Source organism: Nelumbo lutea, chromosome 1, assembly GCF_056320005.1.
Source record: "Nelumbo lutea isolate HS-2025 chromosome 1, American lotus-T2T, whole genome shotgun sequence".
NCBI classification, from domain to species: Eukaryota; Viridiplantae; Streptophyta; class Magnoliopsida; order Proteales; family Nelumbonaceae; genus Nelumbo; species Nelumbo lutea.
In genome coordinates this window covers 183,774,255-183,799,195 of record NC_142684.1, presented here as the reverse complement: position 1 = coordinate 183,799,195, position 24,941 = coordinate 183,774,255, and the positions used below count along the sequence as shown (strand labels likewise).

The 24,941-nt window shown below is 33.3% G+C and overlaps 1 long non-coding RNA gene across 1 annotated transcript; it reads right to left on the bottom strand.

The window, feature by feature from the left end:
* Positions 1 to 2,244: 2,244 nt before the first annotated feature.
* LOC148879716 (uncharacterized) lies at positions 2,245 to 3,610 on the bottom strand. Its single transcript, XR_016105726.1, has 3 exons — positions 3,211 to 3,610; positions 2,771 to 2,888; positions 2,245 to 2,681 (listed from the first exon to the last, which is right to left on the bottom strand). It is a non-coding gene; the product is annotated as an uncharacterized LOC148879716 (long non-coding RNA).
* Positions 3,611 to 24,941: the final 21,331 nt, after the last annotated feature.

Below are 24,941 nucleotides of genomic sequence, written 5' to 3'. Positions count from 1 at the left end.
TCGTTTCAGATAAATTTATGCTTTCAATAGGACCCTATGCTTTTCTCCATTTTAAATGAGCACTTGGTATATCAATCGTTAATGGACTACTTTCATATTGCACTAAGAACAAAATAGATAGATTCGTGGGCTCCTAACTTTTCTGTTGATGAGCCTAATCAATGGTTTTCTATCACCATTTTACCATTTTGAAAGATTTTTTTTCTGTTTCTTTACAACTGATTTATTACAATTAGAAAAAACTGATTTATTACAATTTCAAGGGTCTAGAAGAATTAGTAATAAGAAATGTTTTAAGCTCCTTATAATTAAATTAATGATGGATATGGCCACCAATGCCAAAAGAGGATTCATGTAGCCCACCCCATATACTTGGAACAAGGATTAGATGATGATGATGATGATCCTCTTCTCTATTTGACCACTTTCTATAATTCCTCTTTTTCTATATATACAACCAGAACCACGTCTATACATTGATTAGCAAGTATCAACTGCTGTAAGTATATACATAATCCATCTCTCTCTGTGGAGTAATTATTGATTCCTACCAGGATGGAGGACTTGGATCCAACCAAGGTTAAAAATATTGATACGTCTGATATGCTTGTAGAGGCGTATCGAGGGCGGTATCAGTAGCATTTTTAGTATTTTTTTTTTAAATTCAGTTCAGAGGGGTCGGTTTAAGGTCCTTCCACCCCATAAATTGATCAAAACCCCTATACACCCTCTGTAGGGGCATATCAGGAAGTTCCCAATACAATATGTATCGGCTGATATGGACCAATACATATCAATATTTTAAACCTTGGATCCGATGAAATCCACTTTATAGTTAAATTTTAGAATTCAAGGATTTAGGATCAGGGTTTAGGATTTAGGGTGTAGAACTGTAGAATATAAAAATCAAGAGGTGGTCGCTTTATCTTACGATGGTAGGAGCGAACTAAAGCGCGTGTGGAAATTGAAAATGTAATCAACAAATTAGTCGTAATCATATGCACTAAATACTTGCTGAGTTGATCATTAGAACATCTAAGGCCCATGGAATAAAGGAACATGATGGAAGTTGTTTTCTACACAAGAACAATCTCAAAACTTAAAGAAAAAAAAGTTTAAAATCCACAAATGTGGGCATCCCATTCTTGAACCAGTCGTGGCAACGACAAGACGATGGCCCCATTTCATCAACTATGCATACATTTACATCTACCTGAACCACTAACGAGAAAAAAACAATGGCGCCTGTGTTCCATAAAGATGTCCATCAATTAACTAGTACCACCAGAAAGAGGAAGTTGGGCTTAAACTTTCAGAAAAGAGGAAAGGAGTCCGACAAAAGCTCATAACCTTATTTGGTCTCTGTAATACCACCATGCTTACACTAGCTAGCTAGAGAAACCAATCACAAAAGAAGAAAAGGCCATCTCGATCGTATATGAAATATGAAATATTTGCTGTGGTAAATAGTAAGTATGAGAGATCGATGGTGGAGAGGGAACCATTTCTCTAATGGGAATGGGAATTCGCATTGTAAAAAGAACCAAGTGCAAAACCATTTTCTCACATTACTTTTGTTTTGATGGTGAGATGAAATTTTCTTTAAAAAAAAAAGAGGCTACAAGAATAATGTTAAGAGATTTCGCCCCGCTAATTAATACAAAACATCGAAATTTAATCAGTTGGAATCTGGGATTCATAATTAAGGTAGTGTCGGATTCACTATTTCACTACCAAAATTGATAAAATTAATTAAAAACCCATCACTACTTTAACAAGAACAGCAATAGATTCATGATTTCAATCTGTGAAACACTGCCATGAGAAGGATTTTTTTTTTTTCTGTTGCAGGACAATTCACTACACAGAGAAAGAGATGTAATAATTAAATATAAATTTGCTCTTCTATTCTTTCACTCCAGTCACGTTAATGGACAGGAGAAATGTCGTAAAACAATTTCACCAAAGACGACAGTGGGAATCTTACTCCTGCAGAAACACGTAGTAGTAGCTGATGAGATAGAAGATACGTCGCTGAGCTTCTTTGTTCTGGTTATGATTCCACAAACCCTAGCTTGAACCTTCACCATGGAAAGAAACACGGGGTATATAGCCAACTTTTTTCTGGGTGAGCGGGACTCTTTATTTACAGCAGCGTCTTACCAAAAAGACGATTCTTTATTTTACATCATGGATAAATGCTAAAAAGTAAAATAAAAGAGAGGAAGAAAAACAGTAGGGAAATGGAAAAACACCGAGGCTGAAGAACTTTTTTGAAACGCGTGATTCAAAACCTACAAGAGAAACTTTTTATACATTATGCGTCGAAAAATCAGAAAGTGGAAAACAAAATGTAGGAAAAGTAGCTTCAACGTGCAGTGTTCTGTAGATCAGAAGAGTTTTTATTTTTATTTTTTTGGCAATTGCGTTGCGGCATAGGGAGAAACATATCTAGGGACTTGTTGCAGTACAAGAGCGCACGCTGCACGCCCCAAGAATTTATCGTCGTAGAACGTGTGGTGTAAGGTTTCTCGCACAACAGTTGCTCCTCGATCGCCATTCGCCAATGCGGCCGTGAGCCGGTGAAACTGAAGCGATTACACAAGCAGACAGAAGCAACAAACAATATTAACAACCATACTGAGCTCTTCTGTTCTAACTTGATGAAGCGCGTTTTGAATCTGCCTACCCAAGAACAAAGGTTAGGCCAAACTCCTAAAAAATTATATCTGGCTCAAAGATTGTTGTTGAAGATGCAAGAAAAAACTACCATTTCGATCCCTGCAGCCTTCTTCATGGCAGCTAGGTATTCAGAAATTTGTTGAAGAGAACCAAATCTCAGTGTATCTGGTGTAATGGTCGCAGATATATTACAAACCCCAAACTCGCTGAAATGGGTTTTGTAATCCTCGACAGAATCAGTTCAGTCACAACACAAACGAGAAAGTTTATTATTCAAACACCAAATACAGAAAATAAGCCTAATTCCACAAACACCCAGAATTTGCTAAACAAATATAAGATTAAATAGTATGATATATAGCAGTTTTAGAAAGAAAAAAAAAAAGGGGGGGGGGGGGGGGGGGAAGAGGGAGGAGGAGGGGGGAGGCGAAAAGAGAAAACAGAAAGCTGAAAGCAAATCTTCAACACAAGAATGGAAGCACGGATCAGAACGCATGCAAACTGTTGGCAATTTGATAAACAAAATACCTGTTTCAAGTAAACGAGCGGGCCTGAAGCTGGTGATAAGCAGTTTCAATTGAAACCCATATGGCCAACTCAATAATAGAACTGATAATTACAAAAAACAAAAAAAAAAACAAAAAAAAGTATCAACTAAAACTAACTAAACACAAGATCATATACTTGAACAAGATAATTTTCTTTGGAAAATGATACCAGGTGCAGACAGATCTAATCTAAGCATATATATATAGCAAAAGAAAAAAGAAAAAGAAAATGATAGCAGATGGAATTTCAAACACAAGAAATTGGGATAGCATGACGGTAAAGGGAGCTCCCTTCAGTCCAAGGACGGGAAGCATAAGATCCAACTTATCTCCCGCATCATTCGCTCATCTACCAAGCGATGGCTCCCTTCTTTTACTTGGTATTTGGGTGAATGAGTCGGCAGTTAATTAAATCTTACCACCCCCCATGAGTGGACTGAAGGAAGCTCTCTTCCCAGATTGCATTCCAGTATTATTGCACATGCATAACTAGACAACTTATCTACAATATATTGGACAAATCACCCATTTAAATCATGGTTAAGTATGATTGGAGGAGTTCTGTGAGCTTTGAAGATAATGAACCAAATCCTCTGAACGACAAAGGTAAAGTAAGGAATGATTACATGAGAGAGAGAGAGAGAGAGAGAGAGATGAAGACAGAGGACTGGACATAGATAACCAATCTCACCAAGAAACCTGAGAAAGGATGGAGAAGGGAGCTACTATTAGTAGAGCAGGCAGGAAAGCAACCTCATGGATCTGCGACTGGAAGAGTGGCCTTATATAGCTAAGAAGGAGGCTGAATGAGAGGACATTAAAAAGAATATAAAAATTACACGAAAGGTACTTATTCGTATTCCTTCTTTCTAGCTTGTATCTGTACCCTCCCTCCAATCCCTCGCCTAATAGAAAGCCTATCACTTCCTTTGCATATTCCTCACCCTGAATATTTAAATTATTAACTATCGATGCAAGCATATAATAATCATTTAATTATTACCCAAAACCCTAATTTCTACTATGTAGTGTCTTTATTTAATTAGTTACTTTAGGGAAGCCACTGTTCTATTGTCTTTTATTTGTTAAAATATCAGAATGCATGATTTTAATATTCCGGAATTAATACCATTATCTGAAAAAAGAAAAGGAAATAAAAAAAAAATATAGGCTTTTGAATTGTATATTTGGGCATTAATGGTAAAAAAAATTGGGTACAAATACTTGTCTGACCTAATAGTACAAGCACAAGACAAATAGGACCCTCAAAGGACTTGCGAGAGATCTTGTTAGAGATTAAGATTGATATAATACAAATTATTTGCTAAAGTCTTGTCCTGTGCACCAATGACTGATAAGGACAGTTCATCAAAGTATTAAACAGCATAGCTTAGTGTTCAACCAAAATCTCTATATTAATGTAATCAAAATCATATTGGATTTGGCTAGTAATTAAGTGATTTGCATCAATTCTTAGACTATGTTTGGTTTGAAGGAAAAGGTAGGGAAAGGTAAGGAAACCTTTACAAAGCTTGTATAGATTTCCTTACATTTTTCTTCCTTTCCCTACTTTTTCCTTCAAATCAAACACAACATTAGGACAAGCCAACTGAGGGGTGGCTCAATTGGTATTAACTAGTTTGTTCCAATAGAGACATGGCTCCAATTCTCGCTACCACCGGCTCCAATTCTCGCTACCACCGGCTTTGAAAGGGAGGGCATTAGTATAATGCTGCATGTGCTGCTCGATGGCGAATGTGGGTGTATCACCAAATACCAAAAAAAGAAAGGAAAAAAAAAAATTTAACCAAGCATACAATTTGTTTTCATCTATATGGTAAAAGATGGATTTGTAAGGCTTAAAGAAGAAAAAGATTTGTATGCTCAACATTTTGTATTTTGCAACACTGTTGTGTTTCAAGTATAATTATAGAGGAAGCCAATTAGGGTTAAAACTCAAGCTAACTAAAAACTCAAACAATATAATTAACAAGATAAAACCAAGGTTCAAAATATCAATACACCATATGGTATGTCGGTGATACTTTGGAAAGTGAACTTTTTATTTTTGTTTCATTTTTTTTTAATTTTTTTCATCAAATTTTTAGAGAAAGGCTCACTTTTATATTGTTTTATTATTAAATAAAAGACTTTTTAAAACCCTTTAAAACAAATGTATTGACCTTCAAAAGATATCGATACAATGAATGCATTGTAAATTTGTATACATTTTATATTTGAGTATACAACTAAGGCCACATTTGTTTGGGGTGGAAAATCGAACCGGGGTAAACTTTATACTGAAAATCGGTGTAAATTTTCATTTTGAATTTTATTTACACCAATAATCGATATAATATATACATCGAAATTATTGATGTAAAATTAGCGTCTCTTTCTTCCTCTCTCTCTTCTCCTTCTCTATTCTTCTTCTTCTCTCTCTTTCTTTCTTTCTCTTCTTCTTCTTCTTTCCCCTTTTTTTCTTTCTCTGTTTCGTCATCGCCGCTGCAACCAGTTGCAGTGGCAGATCTGAACCCACTTCCGAAGGGAGAGCCGGAGAGGACCCAAAAGGAAGAAAAAGCGCTAGTCCAGTCGGCCCCTCCAGCTGCGGCTGGCTCCGTTTTGAGTGACTTTGTTTAGGTTTTTCTTGCATTTCTTTCTTTTCTTTTTAATACTCCAATCCTTTCCTTCTCTGTAAAAGTCTTATCCACAACAGAGAGTCGGAGACAGAGAAGAGGATCGAGTTTGATGGGGACGACTAGCAATCCAACCCAGGACGGGTCAAAGGAGCAGCAAAAGCACTTGGAAACCTACACCTGAGGCCCCCTGGCACATCTACGCCATGAACTAGAGTGTTTGCCGCAATAAGAAGTACCAACTCACCACCGCTAGACTCCTCGAGTAGTACCCCAACCAAGTCGAGATCATCCAACTTGATGATTCCGCCAGCGAGTACCCATTTGTCTCTCTTTTGTGCTCTCTCTTTCTCTCTTCTCTTCCTCCTTTTTCTTCTTCTTCTTCCCCTACTTCCCTCCTCCTTTGTAGATCGATCGTCTTCTCCTCCTCTGCACCATCTCACCGAATTTACACCTTGACAACCAAACTTGGTCGGTGTAAATTTTTAAAATCTACCGGTCCCAATTTTTATCGACAACTAAATCGATTCATATTTCTCATCGGTGTAAAACTGAATTTACACCTAAAACAAATGCAGCCTAATGAAAAAACCTATAATCCTTACTATCATAGCAGCAGTTATATTATGATGCTCACAGTTAATAGAATTTCGTTTTAGAGATTGTTTATGCCCAAGCATCTAAATTTATGGCTGTAAACCTTTAAAATTGTACTGTTGCTGGTCCTGTGTTCCCACAAACTGGGCTTGCAAGAATGAAGCTCTTCGTACTTACCAGCTCACAATGGGGAAGTAAATTTGCAGATTGTAGGAATGTTCTCTAATAACCACCCCATCCCAAACAAAAAATGAACAAAATAATGTTAAATTTACAGAGGAGTAAAGTTAAAAGGGTTTGTCCCCAAATTGAAGTGTAGAATTAGTGTAGTTCCTGGGGATCTAATCCCATGTCAAAAAGTTAAAAGAAAAGAATTTGGGAAACGACAAGAGGAGGGGAAGGAGGAGCCAGAAGGTAATTTTTATGATGGCAAAGATGAAAAAATTTTGGTGTTAGTAGAGTATCAAACCAGATTCCTTCACAGCACTCTCACTGTCCTGTCAACCCAAAAAGCTGCCTATGAGAATGGTACCCCCCTTTCACAACCCCATCTTCCATCAGCACCAGTTTTCCAATCACACACCTAGCTAATTTCATGCATCCATCTATTATTTTCGCCTCCATTCTCTCTTTAATTCCCTTCTCTTCTCTTTTCAATTGCATATTATTATTCACGCCTGTCACCTCTGGATATATACAATTTCATCTTTCTTTCTCTCATGGATATGGCTTTACTGTGTAGCAGGAATAACACCCAGATCATATATCCACGCACCCCATCTACAGTCGCTAGAGCCTAGAGCCATCCCCAACAGTTGATTTGATTATAATACGGCCGGATCGATCCTTACCACCTGCGTTTACATTTACAGATGATGTCATTTACTTGGGCCTATATACCGCAAGCTTGTCGGTACGATAGGCTTAAAGGGCTGATCGCGGTATATTCACTTTACGTGATCACAACTTTTAATTTTTTTTTCTTTTATTGTTCTTCCACTCGCACTTGCTTTTGATGTTAACTGTGAAATATAAGCACGTCCCTTTCTTTGCGTGGTTTTTAATTAACAATATAGCAATCTAATGTAACATTTTGCTTAGCAAAACAAAATAACACCCCTACTTGTTTCAAATAGGTGTCAATTGGATCTGATGTAGACCATTTTGGACTGGTCCAGTTCAATGTCTGAACTGATTAATTTATTCAAATTAGTTTTAATTTAGATTGGTTCTAACTCAAATTTGGTCCATTAATACTTGTATTCTTATCTTCTATCAATGCAATAGACATTGATTAGTATAGTCCAATCCAATAAATACTTTAGAGTTTAGACTATTAAGTTTGGATCCGTCCAATTCAATATGTCTTATTGGTCCGTCCAAATTGATTTTGACTTAGATTGGGTCCAACCCAAAACCAGTCCATTACACCCTTAATTCCAAGACCATCAGATAGAGAAGTAGAGAACCCAATGAGTGAATTGGCCACATGTCAATTCTACAGTGCACATAAGCTACTTTTGCAAAATTTTTAATATATAAGACTTATCTATAAAAGTGGGTTTAATTACCTTGTACACATGGTATATAATGTGCTTGGGCCTTCTCTCTTGTTTATTCACAAATAGGTGATGCGATAGGAACTTGAAGACTCATTTTGAACCGAAACTAATTGGTTTAGTAGAAGATTGCTCAATCCTAGGGAAGATTACTAATAGATCTAATTACTAGTAGCAAACCAACTTCCTATATTAAAACCAATGCTACATTCACTATATATATATCATCTTTATTAAGATAAATCTTAGGAACAATTTATTTAAACCCCAATTGTTACATACCCCATGTAAAAAAAAACAAATTACTATGATTTGTATAATGCAAATATACAAAATACAAGGTTTTGCACTCTATGTTTGTATGTCTATCCTTCCGAACTGAGCTCTAGCAACAGTATTCGACCAGTTCTAAATCCCTTTGCATTTGTTAATTTTGTTTAATTAGCCCAAATATTTCTGTAGCTTCTAATACACGTAGTTGGCATTGATATTTCAGTTCAGAAGCAGTAAGGATCAGCTTTAGCCATGTTAAGTGGGAAGTTTTCTTGTTCTACGAAATGGGAAGTGAATAATTAATTAAATAATAATAAATAAATAAATAGGTTTGTGTATCAAAAAATATTAAATGGTGAGTATATATGTGTTTTAAGACATATCAAACAAAAGCAATGATGTAATTTGATATTAAATTAAAGTTCAATTACATTAATATTAGCTTAGGTGTACATTAAATCCAGATCTCAAAATATGTCTTAATTTTCTTTGATTAATGTTTCACAAAAAGTATATTTCCATGTTTAATAAGGTATACTTATGATCATCATATATTTTACCTTGTATTAAAAATTTTTTAAAAAAAATGAAAAAATGCATCCCTTCACAAACAAGTACTGTTGCAGGGGTGTCCCAGAAAAATGATATGGAGAATTTTGATTCAATGGCTATGTTTTTATTTCTTATAATGTCCCTTCTTCAGTCAGTGACGGGCTGCTCACAACTTATCCTTACTGCCCACATGGTACATATAATTGGTACTTGAGACTCTAACTCTCTCATCATTATTGGCCTTCATGTTCCTCTTGATGATTGCCTTCTTCTAATTTACTGTATCCCCCACCCCACCATCTCGACTAATATAGAATTATAGATGGTAAACTGAAATCCATGTATATAATTTGGCTTTAAGAATATAAAATACGGTTTAATATGCAATCTCAAAAGGGTGATTAAGTAATTTTATGGTGACTAAAAGACTGTTTTTCAAAAGGTTTATCGTTTCCAGTACGGGTGAGAGAAAAATTGGAAAAACTAAATCGGTCGAAAAAACTGAAATTAAACCAAAAAATTGGTTAGTTTGATTTTGGTTCGGTGTCTTTAAAAAACTGAAGGTATTGGTTTCATTTCGGTTAACCAACATAGAAAACCGATAGTTAACTGAATCGATCGGTATGCATATATTTCTATATATTTTATATATATTTATGTATATTATATATTTTTTATTTTTTATATATTATATATTATAAATTAAAAAATATGCATTATATATAAATATATATTTATAATATATGATATATTATTTATTATTTAAAATATAATATTTTATATATATTTAAATTTTTTTATTATATGTTTATATATTATAAAAATTAAAAAATCAAGAAACTGACAGTTAACAAAACTGATCAATTAATTAATCGATTGATTTTGATTCAATTAAGATTACCGATTTTTCAAAAACCAGTAGTACTGATTCAGTTAAAGAAAAAGGTCCACGGTTCAATTGAGCCGAACCGTCATCACCTCTACATTTTAGCATAGAAAATTTTAGTTACAGTAAATGAAATTAGATGTTCTGTTTTTCCAGAGCCAGTTAATAGAATATTCTCCTGGATGTATACAAAACTCCATTAGAATTCTGATGAAAGCCTTCAATTAAAGTTTCTTCCATGCATGCCCTGAAAAGGAAAGCCAAGAAGGATGCTGAATTATGGCTCTGCTTAAGACTGGAGAAAGAACACTAAAAATTTTAAGCTTCCGCATGTTGTTGTTGTTGTCGACATTCATTAGCTGTTGTTACAATATTATTGAAATTGCCTTTTATCTGTCCTCCCCAAACAAGAGAGAGGGGAAATGTGAAATCATATATGTTGGATAGAGGACTAGGAGGTGAATATATAATATTCATATGGTGGACCCAGTTGTTGTATGATAAAACTGAGATGAAGCCGATGGCTGGGATGATGATTATTATTACCAAAAGCTTCTTATCCTGCAGATAAATGTACCATCTGAAGACCCCCAAAGAGATTTGAAATCTAATAGCAATAGGCGTAGAGCCCTAAGCAAGAATCATTTCAAACAGTACATCAGTGATTCATATATAGGACTCAGAATTCGAGGCTAATCAAAGACCTTCTCATGGGAGAGCAATGGAGTCCTGTAGGGCATGGGCATGTCTAATTGGCATTAGCGACAGGAAGCTCTCATCCTACCTCCATTGGTGGAAACCATGTAGGGTCCTTTCTATATGTTTTAACCAAGTAAAGACGAATTATCAGTACTACAGGCCTGGAACAGAGAAGAAAGCATAAAGGAATAGGGAGACAAACCAAGGCAATTCATAAATGAAAGCAATATGGTCACCATAGCAGCTAAGAGATAAGGAAATATATATAAAAAAGGAAAAATCTATGATACTGGAAAGATATGGTATCAGAAGAGTTTTGATCAATTAAAACTTATTTGTAAATTTTGATAAATCTTACCTGATTGATTTCTATGATTTTAATATTGGTTGATTGATCACAATTTTTTTTTCGAATATCATGTCTTTTCCGTATCATAGTTAAACCCATAAAAAATAGGTCCTTCAACAGGCCAAAGGATTTTTTACTTTTTTGGGTCCCTTAAGCTTATAGATAATTCTCTAATGTACAATGGGCATGCTGTCCTTGAGAGAAAAAAAAAAAAAAAAAAAAAAGAAACTTTCAGTCCTCTTTTAAATTGTAGGTACAATTTGCTTTAATGGTGAATGATAAATCCACGCCTTGTTGTTTTTGTCAAAATCTTTGAATGCTCAATGTGATGACTTTAACATCTATAGGTGAAAATTATAACATCCAGAGTAAAAAAGAAAAGTGATTGTACCTTCAGTTTAATAGCAACCAACCCATTTACAAATTACCATCTATTTTTAATACCCAAAAGAACTATACCCTGTTTGCTATTCATAATTGTCTTGAAAAATCAGATCACTAGCTAAAAACAATTAATTATGATATTTTTCTATTTGAAACAACCACAGCCGAAGAGGATTATTTATATTCTTGATTTATTCTATTGGGTGGGATTATCAAATCCTTATCAAACATGGGTCTAATAAATGAGAATATCCACAATTAACTTAGGGGGTAGGTGTGGATTTCCAATTATATAAATAGCAGCAAGAAATGAGGCTATGCCTAAATGATAATTTGGCTTCTTCATTAATTTTAATCAAAAAATTAAATATGATTTGATTAAGGACTAGCTTGTTCTCTTCAGTTAATCTTGAACAGGTATGAAGAAACATCTAGTTGCATGGATGTACAGTACTTGTTGATTGTCCAAAAGAAAAAGAAAAAAAAAAGAAAAGAAAAGTCGAAAAAAGTTATATATCATGAAGGTATATATTGATCTAATACTTGAACAATTTTGATATTGAGAAGCATATTGCTCCTCATTCAGGGGACAAGAAGAGCATCGTCTTTGCGTCCAAAATACACGAAAAGTGTGATTGCTAGGCATGGTAGACACGATAATAATTGGCTAAAGCTACACCGTGAGCTATGTTATAGGGATTTGGGCTGATGGAGCCAAGTGGTGAAACAAAGTCTGAACACTAGTTTCATGCTGAAGATATATGTAACATGATTATTAGACGTTAATTTCCACACAAAAATGCACACACATACAAGACTTCTTTTTTTTTAATTTCCACTGTATTAAGACTTATCCTCTCAGTCCCTCTTGGTTGTGTAGAGACTAGAGACGCATGCATGTGTACAAATTAACTTTAATAATTTGTAGGTATCACCTTAAACCATGGAGGTGGAGCTGGAGCTTCATAGTTCATACAAGGAACATGATGTGATGATGATGGATGTAGGCTTTAAAAAAGAAAAAAAAATTGATGATGATGATGTTTAAGCCCTAGATGTGGAGGGAGTGGAAATTCCTGAAGGGTTGATTTGTTGACATGGGCACAAATCACCAGATAAGATTTAAAAAAGGAAAATATATTGGGGAGAATAGATAATTATGATGGTAATATGGATGGGCAAATTTGTCCTTGAAAAATCAAGGTGCAACTACATTATTAGATGATTCTATACACATCTAGCTACTTGTGCTATATATGGTAGAACTAGGGTTTGACTCATTTAGGAGGTGTTTGGTAATTAATGTAAAACGTTCTGTTTTCACAAACAAAAGTAACTGTTACATCAGTAAAAATCATTCACACTGTCAAACACCCTCTTACCCAGTGACCTATTAATACGAAAATTCAATGGCTAATATATTTCTCAATCTCAAGTGGTTTAGGACGTAGCTTATGCCAATGAAAAATATATATGGGCTTCAATATGCAGACACATGGGCTTCAATATGCAGACAAAAGCGTCCTTCCAACTTCCAAGCGCCCCAGAATGTGATACTTTGTTCAGGTGTTGGGTTGGAATTGATGAGTGATGACTACTGAGATAAAATCTGGCTTCTAAAATGGAAAACAGGCTTCAAGCAAACGCTTTTTCCTGTTACACATCTCAACATCACTCTTCATACAATGCGCAGGGTCAATGGCTGTTTCTTTGGGTGATGTTGGATCTATGGACTATGGCTAGCTATGCACATGTAATGCCTTGGCATTTTCAAAACGTTTTTCTGCAGTTACACTGCTTAAAAAAAAATAGAAAAGAAAACCTATGACGATATGTAAAAGCCATTAAATACCACAAAATTTTGGCTGTCTAAATTCGACAGTATGGGACAATGGATACGAAATAACAGATTTCTGATTTAACAGTTGACAGCCCAAGCTGTTGAATGTGGACAGAGTTCTATTTTCCTTTTTTTTTTCTTAAATTTTGGGCAAAACCCATAAACCTGAATAGTTAGACTTTCCACACCAAAAAAATAAAATAAAATAAAATAATTGGTTAGGCTTTGAAAACACACAAACCTGAATGATACTCTAAATCCGTCCACTTGGGGTAACGGGGATAACTTTGGCTGTTGGGAGCGTTTTTGGCCTGGACGTATTCACCTATTCACAGTTTCACACCCATATCTTTATTTTTTATTAAAATAAAATAGAGGGTAATTACTAATTTATCCACTCTCATAGTAATGTAACATTCCCAAAAATATTATCTGGCCCCCAACGACCAAAGTTTTTTGGATCAGTCCGGCCAGCGGCAAAAGAGAGAGAGACCTAAGAAAACAGATCGACCACTAGAATGGTTTTTTAAAACAGACATCCTATACGTTCCAGTGCAGGTAATACTTGGTTCCTACCATGAACAGATAAAAGCATCCCCACCTCTATCATTTTCTTATTTTCAAATCTAAACCTTAAACTCTAAAATCTATATTCTAAACCCTTAAACTTAAACCCTAAAGTAATTAGTGTGTATAAAATGACTCCAACCAGGTAGGAGCCCAGTATTTTGCTTCTAATACAGCTATATATATTGTCATACTACCCAGGTTCCAGAGAATGAAAATTCCAGTGATCAATCGAGTCTTCCCTTTAGTCTGTACTACATCAATCTAACTGAAAATTGAGTGTTTCATACAAAGACGCATTCGTTTCTCATACATAAAACCCATGTTTAACCGGTTTCACAAAGCTCACTAGGATACTGATTTACCTGTTTAATTAACCTGCGATTTATCACCCAACCTGTAAAAATCGCCATAAAAGGGGGATCTAACCGGAATGCTCTCTTAATATGTTGGTAGTATATTCACCGGTTCAACAATCTGATCTGATATGCAGGTTTGACAATACTGCGGCCTAAAATGCCTGGCATAGAATTTGAATTTTGAGGCCGGATCTGCTACTCACAGAGCACACCTGAATCCAAATCCGATTAAATATTTGAATATTCTATTCAAATTTGATTAATTAATTATTTTAGATAATTAATAAATATATAAAATAATTATTTTATTGATATAAAGTATACGAATATATAAATATATAAAATATTTTATATATTATATATAAGAATTAAATAATCGGTCGAATTTGGATATTTATCGAATCGAATCAGGTCATATCCGAATTCGATCGATTAGATATTCGAATTATCCGGATTCGATTCGATTTTGTCAAATATCAAATTCGAAATCGGATTTTTGAATACCGTTGACACCTCTACCAAAGACCCTATAGTTAAATTTGGGCCAAAATTCTGGAATTGGGATCCGTTCCTCACACAACACTCCTTACACTGACCACACAGTCACATCTCACCATGTATTGGGAACATTTCCCCATAAATAATGAATACAAGTAGCGGAGATGTTTCCGATGTGTGGCCAGGACATGTTTCAATATCCGTCAGATATCAAATCGAATTTGGATATCGGATTTTTTAATCGGATTCGAATTCAAATATTACTTGATCTGATTCGAATTCAATCCGTTTACACCCTTAGTCTTTGGGGCCGGAGTTGTTTCGCCAAGGAATTTTCATCATATCAGCACTATGTAGGTACTTTACTCTTTCCCTTACATTTTTTCTATTTGGTTCAATGGCTGAGTGCTTTTAAGCCGTTCCAAGCAATACCAAATTATGCAAATTTTATGAAAACAATTTTTAGAGAAAATGCCATTTTGACGTTTCTTAGAAAAACAACATTTTCACCAATTTAGTTATGTGGTGCTTAAGGGGGATGTCTAACTGGCACTAAAATAACAATATAAAATATGTATAGAACCTAGAATTACTTTAGGCTGTATTTGTTTGAGGTGTAAATTCAAATTTTACATCATAAAAAAAATGAATCGATTTAGTGATGGATGGAAATTAAAATCGGTTCATTTTAAAAATTTACACCTATCTTGTTTGGTTAGAACGGGTGTCGAAGTGTCCACCGTTTTGTTCTACCAAAGAGCTTCTTTGCCATTGAGGCTCTTCTTTCCCACAACGGAAATTGTTCAAAATGAAGGTCTACGCCATGGTTGCTCTGGCCAGTGACCAACAGAGCTTCCAGAAAACCCACATCAACAAAAAAGGCAGGACGAATCCCAACTGGAATGTCATCATGACCTTTACCGTTGAAGACGGACCGAAAGTCTAGATGAATCAGGATACACTCACCTTCAAGCTCTTTTGTAAACGCAAGATGGGCGATAGGTACATCGGAGAGGTGACTGTGCCTATCCAAGATCTCATTAGAACAGCCTCCAGCACTGACAACACTCCTCCATTTCCTAGGACAAGTGCTTGAAAGTATGACGAGCATCAGATCTCCATTGCTTGGAGTCCATGAAAGCGCACGAAGATGCCATAAACACCACTGTTGTTTCGGTCGATGGAATCGTTTACACGGCCAGAGTGGACAGATGCAGGGTATGGGGAAGAACGTCAGGAGAGAGACGGAGAGGATCGAGTGAGAGAGAAGAAGAAGAAGAGAGAGAGATAATCGATGTAATTAAATGATCAAATGTAAAATTACACGTTTACCAAATGCCTGCAAAATCGAACCGGGGTGCAAAGTTTACCCCGGTTCGATTTTACACCTCTACCAAACGCAGCCCGCCAGAGAAAACAACACCTATTATGTTGGGAATTTTTCAAAAAAAAATATGGTCTTTGACAATGGCTAATAAATCAGGAAAAAAAAAGGTTTAAGAAAATGTCCTAAACCACAAAAGGTTTATTGGCGTAGTATTGAAAAATGCCCAAGTGGAAGCATGCAACGAGTCTGAATCTCCTGCCCATACAAATTCTGTTCATGTCTACCTACATAACATCGCAGCCACACATGGAGAACATTTTATCCACACAGATAGTATTATGCAGGGGAGATGTTCCCAATTCACTAGGGTAGTATATTATGGATAGACATGGACAAATTTCTCATAAACCGGAGATCTAAAGTTGCATGCAACAGTTCCAAACAAAAAAAAAATGTCGTTTTCTGAAACAGCATACCAATGTAAAAAACAGCACAAGAGAAATGGCATTGATTCCAAACACATTACCTTAATGAATTACAGGGTGTGACTATTATTGTATCAATGATAGCAAGCATGTCCTTCGTAAATTAAATTACTAAGATACGCAATCCTGAATGAATTTGGGGAAAAAAATTCAAATTTGCTGAGGGGAGGACAAAAACCACCCTAAAAATGCCCAAACATAAAACGGCTCCCGTTTCCCACAGATTTTTTTTTACTACATAATATTGTTCTACTTAATTTCAGGTATATGCGTGAAACCACACCGACCGTCACCCAGATAGAGATCGGCACGCGCCAGTCGACTTCTACTTCTAGGGCGAAATCAACCTTGTCGTCCAACCAGAGGATCTCCAGTTCACGAAAATCCGACGGTATGTATGAAAACTAGGGTTTTAATGTGGTGGCCCGCGTGTATATATATTTGAAGGGTACCACCGTAGCCAGTTCTACACCAACCCATCACTCTTGGCTCTTCCCCTCTCTTTCACTCAGAGAGAGCGGTTGTTTGGAGTTTGGATTTCCTTGAAGCCAATACAAGAAGGAAATTTCTGCTGGTTCATGGATACACACAAGTGAGCAATCAGATTATGGTTTGGTGTTCATCTCTTTTGTGTTTTGTGTCTGAATGAACCGGGAGACGTACTTGCCTTCTTCTCATATTTGAATTCAAGGTAGCTCCAATCATCATTCTTCTCTCTCTCTCTAACCAAGTCTGGTTGATTAGTTTGGCTTTTCTTCCTAGTGGTTGGAGCCTTAGAGCGTTTTAATTTGTCGCGTTGCCTCCTTCCACCAATACGTTATAGTTTGTCTTCGTCTGGATATGTTCATCTTTCTCTCTTTTTATTTATCCCATTATATACTGATGATATTATATATGTAGGAATCTCTTGGGTCGAACTTGGTAGTATTCAACCTCCTTCTCCTGACCTTCTCCATGCGGTTTCTAAGCAGAATCTGGAACAACTGATGATAATACCACCCTTTTCTCTGCCATTATTCTTTCTTTCTTTTAATTTCTTTAATTTCCTCTGTACATGTACCCATATGTATGGATGATATTTCTTGGGCTCCAAGTGAGTTAGGTAATATCATCAAATGAGACACCTCGATCGAGACAAACAATGATTTGGTGAACCAACAAAAGCTACTGGGCCTGGCCACCAGAAAAGAAAAATAAAGAGAAGATTTAAACAGATTTTCAATTTTATTCTTGAAAAGAAAATAACAAATCTCTTTTATATTTTCCGTGAATTGAAACTGGGTCCACAAATTTATATAGTAGGATTATTTCTACATTTCTTCTCCATCCTGATAAGTTTTCATTTGTATATTTGTGCAAGTCTTTTATGTATATTTTGTTGCTTTGCCACAAGTTCATGATCCAGAAATGGAGCCATTTCTGGTTGCAAGTGAAAGATTGGAATGATGCCAAATTGAGGTTTACAGAAGCGTTGTACGTACGTACTCATTTGTTAATTTCCGGGAAATAGAGTAAAGATGAAATGAACTCATTTTTAATATATATGGTGTGGGACCGGGAGTGTATTACTAAAATGAAATGATTCCATTAATTCGTGTTGTGAAATGCATCCAAATCAAGCTCATGCAATCGAATGTTCTATAAATTTAAAATCACTACGATCGTGCATGCTTAGACAATCTCGGATTCCACAAACAAATTAAATCTACCACTTCGCACCCGAAAGTCCAAAACCATATATAAACAATTTATATATGATTCCTCGCCATAAAAAAAAAAAAAACAAAACAAAACAAAACAAAACACTTTGGCGTCGTGAAGGTGCCAATTCAGGCAGAGAATCTGACTTACTACAAATTTATAATAAATAAAGACTAATTATGTACAGAAAAAAGTATTGATATTGTAAAGGGATGATTCCACGTGAAAACTATATCACCCACCATTATTAAGCAATATATATAAAAAGAGAATGCATATATGGTTGATTAATATTATATACTCAAGGATGGAATGTCTTTTTTTTTTTTCTTTTCTACTTTGTTGACTAAATAAACAAAGGAATCATCACTGTAGCATGTTTGGGCAAAAATTTATTTGATAAGTAGTGGCCTTGGATTGTTGGCACCGGGTCAGATTTTCTATCATAAAGTTATACTGCTTGTATTAAATTAATTGTAGTTGCATTTGCATAAAAAGCTTGGAAAAGTACTAAATAAGTCAATTTTATCAATGGGTTTAAGAGATCGCATTGTGTCCAACTGTTTCTTAAGAGGGATCCTTTTATTCCCAAACTTTAAACCTGTAGGCTGATTGGCATTGGCCACCTCAGTTTTTGATCAATGCACGGGTTTTGTTAAGCAAAATAACATTTCGAATTAAGTAGGCCGAGTCAGTATTTGTCCAATCCAATCCAATCATAATTTTTTCTATATTTAATTTTTCCAACTTTCAAATGATACTTAGATTAACAAAAAAAAAAAACCAAAACTAATAAATTTGGGGGAACATAGAGGCCTTAGCTCATTAGCAAAGAAAAGAAAATAAGCAAGAGGTGTATTATTAAATGAAACCAGGAAACTTCACATTACCTTAGCAATAGGTTGGCTTTCTTGGAAAACAATAGTTGTTTAATTAAATTAATTCTAGACTAGCTAAGATTCTTGAAATTCTTTTAGATACCATCTTAAAGACAGTTTTAATTGTTTCAACTACTTCAATAATATCACAATCTTAAATGGCATGCACTGTAAAAATGAGAAGCCCTTTTTTCTTGCTTTCTTTTTCTTTCCAAGCACTGAAAAGGATGGAAAACTTTGTTTTTATTTTTTTCGTTTCACGATTACTAGTAATCGTTAATATCAAAATGTGTTCATACTTGTTCATTTCCCTTTTTAATTTGCAAAGAATTCATCAAGCAGAACCAGAATAATTAATGTGGAAAAGAAAAGAAAGAAATACAGCCTTAAAGGTTTGAATATATAAAAGCCACTTTTATTTGTCTCTTTAATTTTGATTGGCACTTGATAAATTAATGTTTGTTAGGTTATTCAGTTTTGGTTGGATAGCATATGCTCCTTTTTGTCCAAGCATTAGTAAATCGTTGTTCACCTCGAAAAAGAAAAAGCTTTGTTCTAGTTTTTTGAGAAACTCTGACCTTATTTATTCCTCATGTCTTGGCTTTTTAAAGGATTCTACTTTCTGGAGCATTTAGATAAGCACATATATTATTTGCCCCACATATACTCTTTGGGGTTGGGCTCAATCCAGAGTCCAGACATGGCATGACTGAGTTGGCCTTGTTAAACTTAATACATATTTATGCTGCAAAATCTATAGATCATTTGATGTATTGTGCAGTAAAAGATTTGATTGAAAGTATAAATTAATGAAAAAATAAGTAGATTTTACTGTGATTGGTTGAAATCGGGATTTAACATAAAAACAATATTAGTAAATGCATCATAGTTGACAAACTAACTAAGCATATTTATTCTAGTTAGGATCTTAAATAGGCCCGTAACGGCTCATGAACTAAAGTTTTAACATGGATGTGCATGGGACAAAAGAGTAATTGCAATCAATATTCTTCTAATTAAAAAGACAAATAGAGAGTTGAATGGTACAATGTGTCTTTGTCTAAAAAAAGAAAATTTTATTAATAATTAGAAGGAGGGGCATGAGACCTTACCCTCGAAAAAAAAAAAACTAGGAGATAGAACAAGAGTAACCTAAAAATAACAGGGTGGTAGCTTTGTTTATTTTTTGGAGGATCTACAAATATTTCTTGAATGAGGTGTCTCATGAGTCCTTTTGGATTTAGAATTCTTTGTCTTCGTAGTGATTTTCACTATCACCCCCAATCTTGATTTGAGCCATTGGTTTCTTTGAGTATGGCAGTTTTAATTGGATCCCCATCCACATGATCACCTTTCTTTGCAAGAATAGCCGTATAAACAGAGATCATCATGCATAAATGGGACAATGCCTGCCTTTCCAATTGACAGCCACTTTCAAAAGGAAATGATTCATTTTGAAAGCATAGACCGTTAAGTACTTTTCTTCGAGAAGGTTGCTTATTAGCTCCATACTTTTGCAAATTAAAGCAATAGAAATTTCGACAACAAAATAACACAACAGTGAGTCAGTTGGAAATTGGAGCAAGAAAAAAAAAAAAAAGTTAGTCATACTTCTTATCCCAAATATATATATTGAGATCCATATAAATGCTTTGAAGACTATTTACACAAGTGTGTCTTACACAATTGGTTGGTACCGATTGTATGTAGATTCAGATCCTAATTTCAGGATTTGTTTTTAGTACATTTTTGTTAAGGCTCAGTTTGGAAAGAGTATATAGCTTGCCATGTCAACAATTCTCTCCTTGTTCCATTACCCAAACCAAACAACTTTAAAGGAAGTGCAAGATTCCCTTTAGAAGCACTAGAAGTTGCCGCCTAATATGTCCTCTTTTTTCTTCTATCCTTTTTATCAGGAAACTAATTAGACCCCCATATCATTCCTATTTATCTCCTAAATTATCTCTAAATCCTATTTATCCTCTCCCTCACTTTTCATCTATATCTATCTAAAGAAAGCTATGATTAAAACATTTAACAATCATTTAAATATTATAATGAAATTATGTATAACTTTAAATTATTTATTAAAACACAAAAAATAATTATAATAGGTTTAATAATATTCATAATATTAATATTTTTATATTTTATGAAATTCATAATGAAATTATCTAACAAAAATATAAAGTATAACTTTATGGATTATTTAATTTGATAACTAAATAATATTTTAAAAACATAAATAAAAAATAGCTAAATAATTATGTAACAAAAAATTTAAAATTACATAATAACTTTAAATAAATAAAATTTAAACAAAAAATATTAAATATTTTGCATATTATTTAAAGATTTAAATAATGAATTATTTAGCATAACTAAATTTTAAATAGTTAAAATAACGAATTATGTAACAAATTTTCAGAACATTTCTTAAGAATAGTGTAATAATTATAATAGATTTCAAAACTTTTGAATTAATAATGATTTTATATTTTACAAAATTAATAACAAAATTATGTAATAATAGTGGTAAATTATAATTTCATGAATTATTAAATTTAATAAATAATTACTATTTTAAATTTTTTAAATAATGGTATAATTTAAACAATTAAATAATATTATAAATAACTGATTTTTAAATATCGAAATATTAATATCATAATTTCATGGTTTATTCAATTTTGAAAAATAATTAATATTTTAAAATTTTAAGTAATGGTATTATTTAAATAATATTAATAATTTAAGTAATAACTTTATATTTTACAAAATTAATAACGAAATTTTGTAATATCAATATAAATTATAATATTATGGATTATTCAATTTAATAACTAAATAATATTTTAAAAACATAAATAACAAATTATTTAAATAACGAAATATTAAAAATAGCTAAATAACTATGTAAAAAATTATTTAAAATTACATAATAAATTTAAACAACAAAAAAGATTAAATATTTTACATATCATATAAATATTAAAATAATAAAATATTTAACATGGCTATATTTTAAATAGTTAAAATAACGAAATTATGTAATAATAATATAAATTATAATTTCGTGGATTATTAAATTTTATAAAAAATTAATAGTTTAAAATTTTAAATAATGGTATTATTTAAATAATTAAATAATATTATAAATAACTAATAAATACTTTAAATATCAAAATATTAATAACCAAATCATATCTCATATATTATTTCAAAAACAAAAAGTATATTAAATAACAAAATTATGTTATAACTTTAAAAAAAGTATCAAAAGCACAAAAGTAATTATAGCTAGCAAGGCCCCATGCGATGCATGTAGAAGTGTAAATCGGGTCGTGCCGCCCGTAGCCCGACACGAACGGTTCATGGGCCGTGCCACCCACGGCTCATATATATTTTATGTATATTATATATTTACATATATTTTATATAATATTGTATAAATTATAATTATATAATAATATATAGTATATAATATATTAATAAAATAAATAATTTTTAAAATTTTATTATACTAATTTATTTAATTATTGTATATATAAGCAATTGTATACATAGAATTCATATAAATTAAAATTTTAAGTTTTTTGTCAATTTTTTTTAAATAAATAGCTTTGGCCCAAGGCTCGGCCCATGGGTCAGCCTAGCCCGCGGCACGACACGGCACGGGCCTGGACCATGGGCTGTGTTGAGCTGACCCTCAAATTTTTCACCGGGAGGGCAGCACGGCTCGTGACGGCACGCAGGCCAGCACGACACAACCTACTTTACACCCCTAGATGCACGGGATGTGGCACTCCTCCCTGTCCCTCGCTCCTGTAGTCAAGACACTCTACTCCATCCCCACTCTGTCCCCAGTGGTGGGGTGGGTTGGAGGCGAGGCACCCATTCCCCATCAGGGATAAGGAAACCCCAAATATTCCCCACCCCGAGGCAACCACCTAAAAATAATCTAATTTGTTGATGTTTTACAAATAGGGTTATGGGAATTTGGGGTATTTTAGGAATTGGATTATGACAATTTCGGTGTATTTTATAAATGGAATTGTGGGATCCTAAGATTATAATAATATGAAGAAAACTTAGAGATATTTTAAAATTCAATATTAAATCTAGTGATATTTTACTAATTTGCCATCGGATTTGGGGAATTATATGCAAACCCCATCCCTTCCCTCTCTCTTCCCCACCCCTATTTAAGATTCAAGAAAACATGCCCCGTTCGTGGTGAGGCAAGGTATTAGTTATCTTTTATATACTATTTTTAAATAAATTTTAAATGTTTTAAATATAAAAAATTGAATTCTAAATCATATTTTAAACATTATTTAACAAACAAAAAATAGATTAAATAACAAAACTCTATAGTAACTTTAATAAGAATATAAAATATAAATAAGTATTATTGAAATAGTGGAAGTAGATTAATTAACTTCAAGGTATTAAAGTTTTTTATTAGTTATTTATTGTATTTTTGTTATGAATATATTTTTCAGCAATTTTGTATTTTTTCTATAAATTTACAATAATTATTCAAGATTAAACTATTTTTATTTGTTAGATATCAGACTATTAATTAATTTAGCTAAAATTACAAGTGTTCACTAGGCAATTCAGTTCGGCTAGAGATTGTTTGGCTAGCCAAACTGATCTAGTCAGATTAGGGTGTTGGTCACTCGAAACTGGCCAACCATTAGTGAAAACTAACCATTGATGGTAAATTAATAAATGTTCAAATTTTTAATGTTTAGTGTAATTTACATTAATCATTACAATTTAATAAATTTTCATTAAATTTTTACAACAATTATTTATTCAAAAAAGATATTCCTAATTATTGTAATTTACTAATTTCTATAAAATCAATAATTATAGATAATAATTATCAAATAATTCAAGGAAACTATTTAACTAATAATCCATAATTAAAAATAATAATAATTAAAAATTAGAAAATTAATCTACAAAAAATCTCCAAAACTATTTAAATAATAGTCCATTATTATTATTCAACTAAATAGTTATTAAAAAATTTAGGAAAACTAAATTAAGAAATTAATCTATCAAAAATTGTTTCGCATTTATTTAAATAAAAATCCATTATTATTATTCTAATAAATAATTATGAAATAGTTTAGGAAACTTATTAAATCTATCCACACTAGTCTAGACCACTTGGTTGACTTCAACCATACTTGGTTTTACATTAATTAACAACAAATGATTTACTTTTAATTAAGATTAATATAATTTACCATAACTATATTAATTTACTATAATTACATCACATTGATTAATAGTAAATAGTTTAGGCTTAAAAAGTAAATAATTTACATTAATTCACATTAATTAATTGTTATTGTAAAAAACTAATTTACTATACATTTTTGCAAATCAACAACAATTTCAATATTTTTGAAAATTATCATAAAATATTGTTTCTTATTGTTATTTAATTTACTACTTGTTAATTAGTTATAGAAAATTATTAGAATCGTAGGGATGGCAATTTTCCCTTTAAAACTAGGGCCCTACCCTACCCCACCCCGAACGAGGCAAGTTTTCTCAAATTTTAAATAGGGATGGGGAAGAGACAGGGTGGGGACAGAGAAAATATTTTTGCTCCAAATATGGGATGAGGAAGGGACGGGGTTTGCATATAATTCCCCAAACCCGATGAAAATTAATAAAATATCAGTAGATTTAATATTGATTTTTAAAATACCTCTAAGTTTTCCTCATATACTTTTAACCATAGGATCCCACAATTCCATTTATAAAATACTCCCAAAATTTTTATAATCAAATTTCTAAAATACCCCCAAATTCCCATAATCCTATTTGTAAAATATCCACAAATTAGATTATTTTTAGGTGATTGCCTCGATGTCACGAGGCTAGTTGACGAAGCCCCGTGCGACGCTCGATGGGGTCGAGTAATCCCACAAAAGCAAGCAAATAACACACAAAAGGCAACAAAGATGGCACACGAATTAGTAAAAAGTCGCTTTATATTGCAATGGATGCAACAAGCACACAAGTTTGGGTCAAGGGGACTCTGTGCTTAACTTTTACATGGTCATGGCACCACTCAACTACCTACCTCCCCTCA